We start from the raw sequence: 12,234 nt of genomic DNA, 5'->3' as shown, positions 1-12,234 counted from the left end.
AAAATATATACATCACAAAAATAGTTAAAAAGTCAGTTATTTTCAGCAAGGTTTGCACATCAATTCATACGTATATATATTGCCAGTCAACACAATAGAGAATTTATTCAGGAGCTGATCCAGAGAACCACGTTTTGTATCATTTACTATCTCAGAGACATTCAGACCAGGAGTTCATTATTGTGTTGGCAGAGCAACTAATGAGTAGAATGAAAAAGACATTTCAGTAATAACTGCAGTGGACCCATTTTTGCAGCACTTCTAAGAAGAACTACTAAGGTTTGACGAAGAAAAACTACAAAGTAGGGGTTCTCATCCATTCTGTGTTCCACGATAGCTTTTTTATTTCCAGATATTGCCAATACCATAAGCCAGTGGTTCCCAAACTCTTTAGAATCACAGCACCTTGGAGTAGCAAAATTAATTTCATGGCACCCCTAGGATAACAAATTTCTTATTTAATATTTTTTACATTTCTCAATTAGGTAAATGGTGTTTCCTTAGGGTTAATTATGTACGGAGGATCAGGATTCACTTCTGTTTGTACAAATATTTTATGATCGACAGATACTAGCAATGGTTTTGCTTATTTCAAGGACCATAAATAATCTGCATTGGTTCTGGACCACCAACCTGAGGCATCCCTGCAAGTGTCCCGAGGTATCCCAGGGTGCCATGGCACAGTTAGGAAACCTCTGCCATAAGCTATTACACACTTAATCCTTTGAGTGCCAACATTAATGAGACATGTTCAAAATATCCGCAAAAAATGCCAGCATCGCTCACATTTGAGCGATGGTTACTTTTATATAGAATTTTTTTTTTTTTTATATGCAAATTTATTTATTACAGATTATGATGAATAAAAATGTTTGCTTGGCAATTTCCACACCTATTTTGACAAATTCAAAATGGCACTCAAAAGCTTAAAATATACATGCAAACAATGTTGTCACACCACCTGAAAAGATTTAAAAGTTGCGCAATACAAGTGGATTTAAATAAATAAATAATTCCTTACCATCTGAGACATATATGTTACAATTATTGGCCTGCTACAGTTTCAGAACAATTCTTATTAAAAGTGCTAGTGGTATCACAAAGTCAAGATCATCCCTGGAGCTACAATTTTGTTCCTGGCCTATTACGTTCCATGCTTGGCAGATCTTTTATTCAGGAAGTTATCCAAAAAAAAGTTAGAGTAGGGATTAGTAGAGGTTGTGGGAAAAGAGGCAGATCTAAGAAACCAAAACAATTAAAAACAGCTGGCCTTACTGTACACGAACCTCTTCAAGGTCGTTAAACGTGGATCAAGACAATTAGCACTAAAAAGAGCCGCTCATCCTCAATATCCCGGCAGCAACGAACAGTTTAAACATGATCAGTTTAGGTCAAGACCAGTTTGATCCTCAGTCCAAACATGGAAGTATTTATGAAACATAAAAATCTTACTAAAACATGACTACAGTTTCCAAGGTCCAGCTGATCTAACTATTGATAGTCCAAATACATATTTTATTTTCTATTTAAAAAAAAGGATATGCATTTCCCTAACACAGTTTGATGGTTAAAAGCAGATCAGATTATAACATGCTTAACACTTCAATCTTTCACCCATACAGACTGTAAAAAGCGTCACAACGTTGTACACACTCTTCATTCCAAAACAAACAGGAACAGTCCAAATTTGGCATCTTCCTCCCTCTTACATGGGAAAAACGATTTCATATTATGCTGGGATACACATTTGGAAGGAAAAAGAAAACCGCAATGTTCAGTCTGGAAAGGAGAGTTAAAAGCCAACATCAAACATCTGACCAATTTAAATGTCAAAAGGAGGAAGTTGGTGATCTGTCCAAGGGCTTGGGAAATATCACGCTCCTCAAATGTTGCAACAACAGGATCAATTTGCAGTAAAAGTAAAAAAATAAAATCCAATTAAGAATTTGGCACACTGATGTCACTTTATCAAATGCAAATGGACCCTCAATATTCTAGATTATCTAGAGATTTCACAATTATAAAATAGTATTAGTGCTTCTTTATCACACTATGATGCCTGGTTCTGGCAGTCCCCGGTTACAATATAACAATTTCCACAATATTACAGATGGGTCTGACATGTAATAGTATGTGGGACCGAACATTTGCTTGGTTAGAATGACTTGGAAACGATCATACAACCCTTTGTTCACAACTGGATCCCCCCTTTGCCTTTAGGCATAAATATGGATGTTCATAGAAGATAAAGAATATTTACACATGTGCCTTTCATTCTTTTCAGTTTTATAAAATGAAAAATTACACACACCTGAAGTTCGTACATAAAATCCAAGCACAGTGAGGGATTTCATATAAGGGAAAAACAATAAGACATATTGTATAATATCATACTTGCCTACTTTCAAATTTACCTCTCCGGGAGAAGCCCGGAGGGGCAACACGTCAGGGGGGCGGCAGCAAGGCTGACATTACTTGGCCCCGCCCCCATGCAGGAAAACTCTGATTTGTGGGCAGCACTTAAATTACGCGAAATGTCATGATTGCGTCATTTTAGCCCCGCCCCCTCTCTGTGGGGGCAATTACAAGAACGCGGGAGACTTGCCCACCTTCCCGGGGGGGCGGGGAGGCGGACCCGATTTCCGGGAGGCTCCCGGCCATTCCGGGAGGGTAGGCAAGCCTCTATAATATTACAGAAGCTATGCGGATGGGAAAAAGCTACAAGCTAGTCATTGCAGAGTTACCAAGAAATCCAGTCAAGTCTGGCACGAGCCTGCAGGCCTTTCCAGAAATGTTGGATACCGATGCTCTTCGCAATTTATATATTAGTCATTCGGGATGCAAAAAAATAAAAATAAATAAAAAATCCTGACAGGGGCTGGGTAAGAATATTTAAAGCTTCTTATATTGCGCAGCAAATTCCGTTGTGCTTTACAGTAGGAAACAGTGATAAAACAAACTGGGTAGTAACAAACCGACAGAGGTAGGAGAGCCCTGCTCACAAGCTTACAATCTATACTTAATATTCCCTTCTATAAGCAAAAGCGAATAGAAAAATAGTGCATATCTCTGGCTACCAGTCTTAATTATGGTGCAGGAATTTTGGCCACCAACACCCAATCGCTGGCATGCGAAAGGCATCCTCTGCTATTCAGAAAATCCAGCACTCTCTCATCCTAACGTTCTGTTTATGCTCACGAATACCCCTTTCCGGGTCACCCCTGTGTCTTCCCCCTCCTATTTAGGAGGAAAGCACTCACAAGCAGGATCCTCTCCCCTCATGGCCAGTTTCCTCTCACTCCTTTCAATGGCACCTAACCCTAGGTCTCTGCCACCCTAATAATTACTTGTGTCCTGTCCCCTGATGCAATCGTCTTTATTTACCATGTACAGAGTAAGCAAAAAATAAAGTTACCCACTTCAGAGGGCTCCAAAGTGTGTTCTACTGCTCCGAATGAGGCGACACTGATAAATTAAAATGATGCGCTAGTCAGATGTTAAAAGTTTATTTCATAAAATCCACTTAAAGGAAGCACTATGAATTTCTAATAGTATATATATATATATATATATATATATATATATATATATATATATATATATATATATATATATAGTTATAGTAATGTCCAATAACCTTCACATACATGTTTTATTTAACAAAATGACTAGCGCATTATTTGAATTATCTGTACTTTCAATTTGGTCTTATTCAGGAGCAGTAGAACACACTCCAGAGCCCTCTGATTGAAGTGGGTAACCCACTAACCTTGCACTTGTTCTAAATGGTCTTATACTTTGTCGCCGTTTTCCAAATGTATTATTTCTATTAGGTGCTGCGGAACCAGTGTGATGCAATAATAATAATAATAATAATAATAATAATAATAATAAAAAAAAAATGATCATGCTACTTGGGGAAATCCATCTTTTTGGAGGAACCAGGGAATTACAGCAATCAGATGTACAGTATGGACCTCTAACAGTGTAACAACAGATTAATGACAGGGTAGTTACAGCGAGAAAAATTGGTGGTTGTAAGTTTTGTTTGATGCAATCCCAGTTATGAGCTGCCAGTCCCACCCATAACGTTTGGGGGGGGGGGGGGGGTTGTCTGAAAAACTGTGAATTTTTTTATATGCAAAATTTCCCAAATTTGATTGCGAATTGGGGATATACATTGCAAATGTATAGCTCACTATAGTTATGCAAAGTAGGTTTTTGGGATGTTTTTTAATTTCTTTTATACTTACTGAAGCGACACAGTTTGCTTGAAAAGTATAATTTAGGAGGACACAGTCAATATGAGCATAATTCCGTTGGGAGGTGTTCCCAAAGCAGAAGAAGTTATATTGCACCTTTAATATTCATCTTTAGACAACAGTAAAAGCAACTGCTCTCACAAATGCAAGTCTTCGTATTCACTTGGCTGCATCCTGTTATTTAAGGTCACTTTAGATGCAAGCCATATATTCCCTATTGCTCGGCTGATGTGTTCTTTTAAAAACACTGAGGGCTAAGCACAAAGAAAACATTTCTTTGGCAAACACATCTCCATTCAGAGCCGTTCCAAAGACTCAGTGCGTAATTAGACTTCCTAAAGAGAATAAATCCAGGACCAAGCAGTCAACAGGATTAAGTTATCGGAATGAAGCTGGTTGGAATTATGTTCTGGCCTTTTCTGTGATACTACACCCTAGAAAAGCAGCAGTTCTAGAATACATCCTAGCCTTCTCATTCTCCCTAGTATATGCTCTGCCTGTGTACAAAACAGAATGTATAGTGTAGAGGTGTACAGTGTAGTGTGCCAATATTCCCAGCACCACCCGCGGCAGATAGGAAATCCAGGTTTATGAGCCTATAAATTCTAGGGGGTAAATATACAAAGATGGGAGTTCTATTGAAGATATAATCTGATTGGTTGCTATGGGCAACCAATCAGATTATATCTTGTATCTTCTAGATCAGGGGTCAGGAACCTTTTTGACTAAGAGAGCCATGAAAGCAAAATATTTGGAAATTTATTTCAGTGAGAGCCATATAATATATTTTAAAAGTGAATTCAAGTAAATGTCAGTATAAAACGCCTCTGAATTTATTCTTTTAAATAATGTTGTTATAATACTCACCATTAATGCGAGCAGTATAACACACATAATGCCCCCAGCAGTATACCCCACATAATGCCCCCAGCAGTATACCACACATAATGCCCCCAGCAGTATAACACACACATAATGCCCCCAGCAGTATAATAGAAGTGCACAGAATGCCCCCAGCAGTATACCACACATAATGCCCCCAGCAGTATACCACACATAATGCCCCCAGCAGTATAACACACATAATGCCTCCAGCAGTATAACACACATAATGCCTCCAGCAGTATAACACACATAATGCCCCCAGCAGTATACCACACATAATGCCCCCAGCAGTATACCACACATAATGCCCCCAGCAGGAACACAGATAATGCCCCCAGCAGGAACACAGATAATGCCCCCAGCAGTATAACACACATAATGCCCCCAGCAGTATAACACACATAATGCCCCCAGCAGTATAACACACATAATGCCCCCAGCAGTATAACACACATAATGCCCCCAGCAGTATAACACACATAATGCCCCCAGCAGTATACCCCACATAATGCCCCCAGCAGTATAACACACACATAATGCCCCCAGCAGTATACCACAGATAATGCCCCCAGCAGTATAACACACACATAATGCCCCCAGCAGTATAATAGAAGTGCACAGAATGCCCCCAGCAATATACCACACATAATGCCCCCAGCAGTATACCACACATGATGCCCCCAGCAGTATACCACACATAATGCCCCCAGCAGTATACCACACATAATGCCCCCAGCAGTATACCACACATAATGCCCCCAGCAGTATAATAGAAGTGCACAGAATGCCCCAGCACAAACTTACTGCTGTAAGTTACACTCACCGTCAGTGTCCAAAAGCCTCCAGCACCCGTGTGGCGCGCAGTGATTCCCCACGTGTCAGCAGAGGTGGGGAGCCTATCAGCGCGGCGGGCAGCCTGTCAGCACGGCGGGTGTGGGATGTAGCTGGAAGAGCCTACAGTACACACTGCGGCGTATCAGCTCTTCCACCCACATCCCCCCCCGCCGCCGCGCTGACGGCTCAATCCATTCCCCCGATGTCAGCCGCGTATCCTCATAGAAAGGGGATAAAAAATCAGGCAGTCTGCGAGCCATATGCAATCATCAAAAGAGCCACACCTGGCTCGCGAGCCATTGGTTCCCGACCCCTGTTCTAGATGGTGCTAAATAAGTAAAATCTGATTGGTTGCTATGGGTTGCTAACATCCCATCTTCAATAGAACTCCTATCTTAGTATATTTACCCCTATGAGTCTTTTTCTTCAAGCAAACTGCATTAATAAACACCTTTATGCTTGTGAAGAGTGGCAGGATGCATCACAAGCAAAAGGCAATGCTTGATGCATCCTGTCCTGGAACTTTAGTTTCCAGGCCCACAGGGCTGCATACAAAGATAGATGAGTCCAGGCTGAGTATTGGCCAGGAATCTGGTGAATTCCACTGCCATTGCTGAGGTTTCCAAGGTAACTCATGCCCCTCGCTCCTAACTGAATTAAATTTTTTTTTTTTTTTCTACCAACCTCCAAGGAGAGAATAAGTGTTCTTTCCCATTTATACAAATAAAGCATTTACAAAAAAAAAATAGGATTTTAATACCTACCGGTAAATCCTTTTCTCAAAGTTCTTATGGGATACAGGGAGTCGTTCATAACGATGAGGAAAAGAGCTTATCCGAAGGAGACAGGCACATATAAAAATTTATACAGGGTGTACTGGCTCCTCCCCTCTGCTCCCCTCCCTCTAGCTTCAGTTAAGTGAACTGTGCCGAAGGAGAAGAACAATATGAGAGGAATACGTGTATATTTACCGTGGTGAGATTCATCCAGCACACCCAACATTCAACATAACAGACCACATTAGCAACCCCATAACCTGGGAAGTCTAAGGGCCTAAGAACATGTCAACATGACAACTATTTTAAACTGTGTTCCAACTGGAACAATGTATAGAATTATCACCTAAGTGACAATTTACACTCGTGGACCTTTAAGGTACACTATGTAAGTTTAAGTTACCTAGGTAACCTACACCCTTATGTCCGCCAGGAACAAAAAGGGTATCAGAAGGACCCAGTATTGGTCCATATCTCACAAAGTGAGCAAGGCAAACCTCCGCACAGAGGCGGGCGCCCTGTATCCCATAAGAACTTCGAGAAAAGGATTTACCGGTAGGTATTAAAATCCTATTTTCTCTATCATTCTTATGGGATACAGGGAGTCGTTCATAACGATGGGGATATACCAAAGATATCAGAACGGGCGGGATTGTGCGGAACCTATTGCCGCAGCACCGCTTGCCCAAACTGAGTATCCTCAGTGGCCAGAGCATCAAACTTATAAAATTTGACAAAAGTGTGTTGGCCAGACCATGTGGCTGCTCTACACAATTGTAAGGCCGAAACTCCTCGGGCAGCCGCCCAGGATGTCCCCACAGAACGAGTAGAGTGAGCTTTCACCCCAACAGGCATAGGCAGCTTTGCTACCACATAAGCCTGTTTAATGGTTGCACATATCCATCGTGCAATAGACTGCTTGGAAGCAGGACGTCCAATCTTTTGGGCGTCATAGAGGACGAAAAGTCCATCAGTTTTGCGAATCCTTGCTGTTCTCCTGATGTAGACACGGAGAATCCTTACTACGTCCAAGGACGTTGGCACCTCAGAATGAGGCCCACCAGCAGGAACCACAATTGGTTGGTTCACATGGAACGCAGACACCACTTTGGGTAGAAAACGCGGGTTAGTGCGTAATTCTGCCCTGTCCTCAAAGAATATCAAATAAGGACTCTTGCAAGTCAATGCCCCTAGTTCCGAGACCCTCCTAGCCGAAGCTAGGGCTAGTAAGACCACTGTCTTCCAAGTTAAATATTTCAGGTCAATTTCCTCCAAGGGCTCAAACCAGGAGGATTTAAGGAACTTCAGCACAACATCCAAGTCCCACGGTGGAGTAGGGGCCACAAAAGGAGGCTGTATATGCAATACTCCTTGCAGAAATGTCTGCACTTCAGGAATATTAGCCAGTTTCCTCTGGAAGAAAACAGATAATGCAGATACCTGCACTTTCAAAGAGCCTAGGCGTAGGCCTAGATCCAGACCAGCTTGAAGAAAGCTAAGAAACCTTTCCAGTTTGAACTCTGAAGGAGTAAACTTTTCCTGTTCACACCAACCCACATATCTTTTCCAGATATGGTGGTAATGTGCAGCTGTTACCGGTTTCCTTGCACTTGTCATAGTTCTGATGACTGAAGTGTGAAACCCCTTCTGAGTCAGGATCTGCCGTTCAACTTCCAGGCCGTCAAACGCAGCTGTTCCAAGGCCTGGAAGACGCACGGTCCTTGCATGAGTAGATCTCTTTGCAGGGGTAGGCGCCACGAGTCCCTTTGTAGACTTAGAAGCTCCGGGTACCACGTTCTTCGTGGCCAGTCTGGGGCCACCAGAATCACCTCGGTTCCGTCTCTTCTTATCTTCCTTAGCACCCGAGCCACTAGGGGGATCGGTGGGAAGACATACACCAGGCTGTTGAACGTCCACGGTATGGAGAGGGCGTCCACTCCTTCTGCCTGAGGGTCTCTTGCCCTCGAGAAGTACCTGGATACTTTCCAGTTGCTTCTTGATGCCATCAAGTCTACCAGTGGGGTCCCCCACCGAGCCACCAGAGAACTGAATACCTGGTGGTGTAGACTCCATTCCCCGGGGTGGAGCTCGTGGCGACTGAGGAAGTCTGCTTCCCAGTTGTCCACCCTGGGTATGAATATGGCCGAGAGCGCCTGGCAGTGACTCTCTGCCCAGGACAGGATCTTCGATGCTTCCCTCATACAGGGCCTGCTCTTGGTCCCGCCCTGTCCAGGAATGCCACAGTGGTGGCGTTGTCTGATTGGATACGGACCGCCTGACCGCTGAGGAGAGGGGCCGCCTTCAGAAGTGCGTAATACACAGCACGTAACTCCAGGTTGTTGATATGGAGGCGTGTTTCCCATAGGGTCCACTTGCCCTGAAAGGACTGACCCATGGTCACTGCCCCCCATCCTGTGAGGCTTGCATCCGTGGTGACTAAGACCCAATTCTGGATGCCAATCCGACGCCCTGCCAGCAGGTTGGGCGTGTGGAGCCACCACTGTAGTGACAGTCTGGTCCGAGATGACAACACAATACGCCGGTGCATCTGGCGGTGTGAACCGGACCACTTCCCTAGGAGATCGAGCTGGAAAATCCTGCTGTGAAACCTCCCGAATTGGAGAGCCTCGAAAGAGGCGACCATCTTTCCCAATAGGACAATGCACTGGTGCACCGTCACCTGGGGGGTCCTCAGCAAGTCTGTGACCAGCTGCTGGATGTCCAACACCTTGTCCTGTGGCAGGGACACTCTCATGAGAGCTGTGTCCATCACCATGCCCAGGAACTGGAGTCTCTGTGAAGGGATCAGAGAGGACCTTGCCAGATTCAGGAGCCAACCATGGCCCGACAGGGTCTGTATGGTAACTTGTAAGGCTGTCTGTAGTTCCTGTGGCGACCGCGCCTTTACTAGCAGGTCGTCCAAGTATGGTATCACACAGATACCCTTTTTCCTTAAAACCACCATCATCTCCGCCATCACCTTGGTGAATATGCGCGGGGCTGAGGACAAGCCGAATGGCAGTGCGCGAAACTGATAGTGCTCGTTTAGCAGCGCAAACCTCAGGTATTTCTGATGAGGGGGCCATATAGGGATGTGAAGGTAGGCGTCCTTCACATCTAAGGACGCCAAGAACTCCCCCTCCTCCAGTGCCGCTATCACGGCCCGCAAGGACTCCATCTTGAATTTGGTTACTTTCAAGAAGGGATTCAGGGATTTTAAGTTCAAAATTGGGCGTACTGACCCGTCTGGTTTTGGAACTACAAATAGGTTCGAGTAATAACCCTGCCCCCTCTCTAGGGGAGGGACCCGGGTTATAACCTTGGCCTGTACCAGCTTTTGGATTGCTTGCTGCAACACCACTTGGTCCTCTGGGGACGCTGGGAGGCCTGATTTGAAGAACCTCTGAGGTGGCTGAACTGCAAACTCCAGCTTGTAGCCGTGCGTAATAAGAGCCTGCACCCAAGAATTGAGGCACGAGGCTTCCCAAACCTGGCCGAAGAACGCCAGTCTGGCTCCCACCTCTGCCGGAGCTAATGGTGGAGCCCCACCGTCATGCTGCTGGTTTCCCTGCAGCTGCCCCGGATGGCCGCTCTGCGGTGGCCGAAGCGGAAGGCTTCCTGAATTTACCACGGGAGCCTCTTGCAGCGTTTGAACCACCCCTGGCTTTAGGGCGGAATTTACTTGCCCGAAAGGACTGCTGGGAGTGAGCCTGAAAAGAACGCTTCGGCGCCTGTGGAGTGGATGGTAGGAAAGTGGACTTTCCCGCCGTGGCTTTAGAGATTAATTCGTCTAAATCACTCCCAAATAACCTGCCACCTGTGAAGGGGAGGTTTTCTACACTCCTTTTGGAGTCAGCGTCAGCTACCCACTGCCGGAGCCAGAGGGATCTGCGCCCTGACACTGCCATGGCTGAGTTACGGCCGTTAATGGCTCCTAACTCCTTCTGCGCTTCACACAGAACTTTAGCAGTGTCCTGAATATGGTGTAATTTCTCAGACACCTGTGCTACTGTCATGTCGCCCAGAAGACCTTCCTGGATCTGGGAGGCCCACGTGTATATGGACTTGGCCATATAGCAACTAGCTAATACAGGACGCTGACACGCGCCACTAGCAGTAAAAATGGACTTCAAAGTGTTTTCAACCTTTCTGTCCGTGGTGTCTTTTAGTAAAGACGACCCTGGTACTGGGAGTACCATTTTTTTGGCTAAGCGAGACACAGAAGAATCAACCTCTGGCGGCTCCTCCCACACCTTACGTCCCTCAGGATCAAAGGGAAACGTGGACTTAAACTTTTTAGCCACTTTAAACCTCATTTCTGGGTTATTCCACGCTGACTTTAATGTACTTTCCAGGTCAGCCTGCTCAGGGAAAACCACCTGTTGCTTTTTCTGAGTAGCAAAGAAGGCATCCCCTGCTGTGGATTCAGCTAAGGGAAGGTCCAACACCTCCCTGATTGCCATAATCAATGGCTCTGTGCCCCGCAGTAGTGACTGTGAAGCATCAGGCTCGTCATCACCTGCGTCTGCATCATCCACATCATCATCATCATCCCCATCGTCAGCCCCGGAATCAGGGGTTTGAGAGGGGGCCTTTCTCTTACGAGTATCCCCAGGGGTGGGAGTAATTACATCCACTCTGGCAGAGAGGATAGCCAGCTCCCTTTGTACTCTCTGGGTCTGTGCTGCAGTAGCAGTTAACTGTGTAGTCACAGTTTCAAGCATGGTTTTTATACCTGTAGCCCAGGCTGGCTCCTGTGAGCTGTCCTGTGTGCTACTTTGCTGCCCAGTTAGTTGTGGGGGGACCCCAGTACTTTGTGGGGACATGCATGGCTCACAAGTAACCTGTGATGAAGATGCTGGCACAAACTTATCACTGCACACCATACATGTAAGTTTCCTCACCATTGTGACAAACAAACAGTCTCCCCTCACACAGCGCGCACACACAGTGGATATGCAGTGTGAAATTAACCAGATAAATACTATGTGTAGCCTTATCTGATCTTGTACAGCTTAACAAGCCAGTGGGGTGGTGTACAGAGGATAATGGAGGAGACCAATACACCTGATAACCTTAGCTCTCCGATTAGAAGAGCTGGTAATACAGTACAGTAATTAATAACAGTACTTTACAGTGTAAGCAGGCAAGTGCACAAGTACACAAGCGCTGAAAACCTGAAGCTGTCTCTGCAAGCAGATTCCCTCTGATCCACACCGCTGAGGAGTGTCTGGAGCAGTACAATGGCGTTTCCAGCAGCCAGGGAAGAAGCAGGAAGCAGGTTTTGGCGCCCTCACAGAGCTGGTCTCACTCTGGGTAAGCTCCGCCCAGCGTAATGGCGCCGGAGCTTACCTGCGTTTTATACTGAGACTGACATTGGGGAATGTCCAAACCTCTTTGGTAGCTGCCCTGGACAAAACAGGAACTGTACCCTAGCTCTCCGATTAGAAGAGCTGGTAATACAGTACAGTAATTAA

The 12,234-nt window shown here is 45.0% G+C and overlaps 1 protein-coding gene across 2 annotated transcripts in view; it reads right to left on the bottom strand.

Annotated features, from left to right (window-relative positions):
- The window catches only part of LOC146064510 (putative serine protease K12H4.7), a 39,622-nt gene that overhangs the window by 10,804 nt on the left and 16,584 nt on the right, over positions 1–12,234 (bottom strand). The gene's annotated exons all lie outside the window — the stretch shown is intronic.

The sequence above is a fragment of the Crinia signifera genome, chromosome 3 (assembly GCF_055691185.1).
Source record: "Crinia signifera chromosome 3, ASM5569118v1, whole genome shotgun sequence".
In the NCBI taxonomy this organism is placed as follows: Eukaryota; Metazoa; Chordata; class Amphibia; order Anura; family Myobatrachidae; genus Crinia; species Crinia signifera.
Note: the sequence above shows the minus strand (reverse complement) of the source record. Positions and strands in the feature narration are given on the sequence as shown.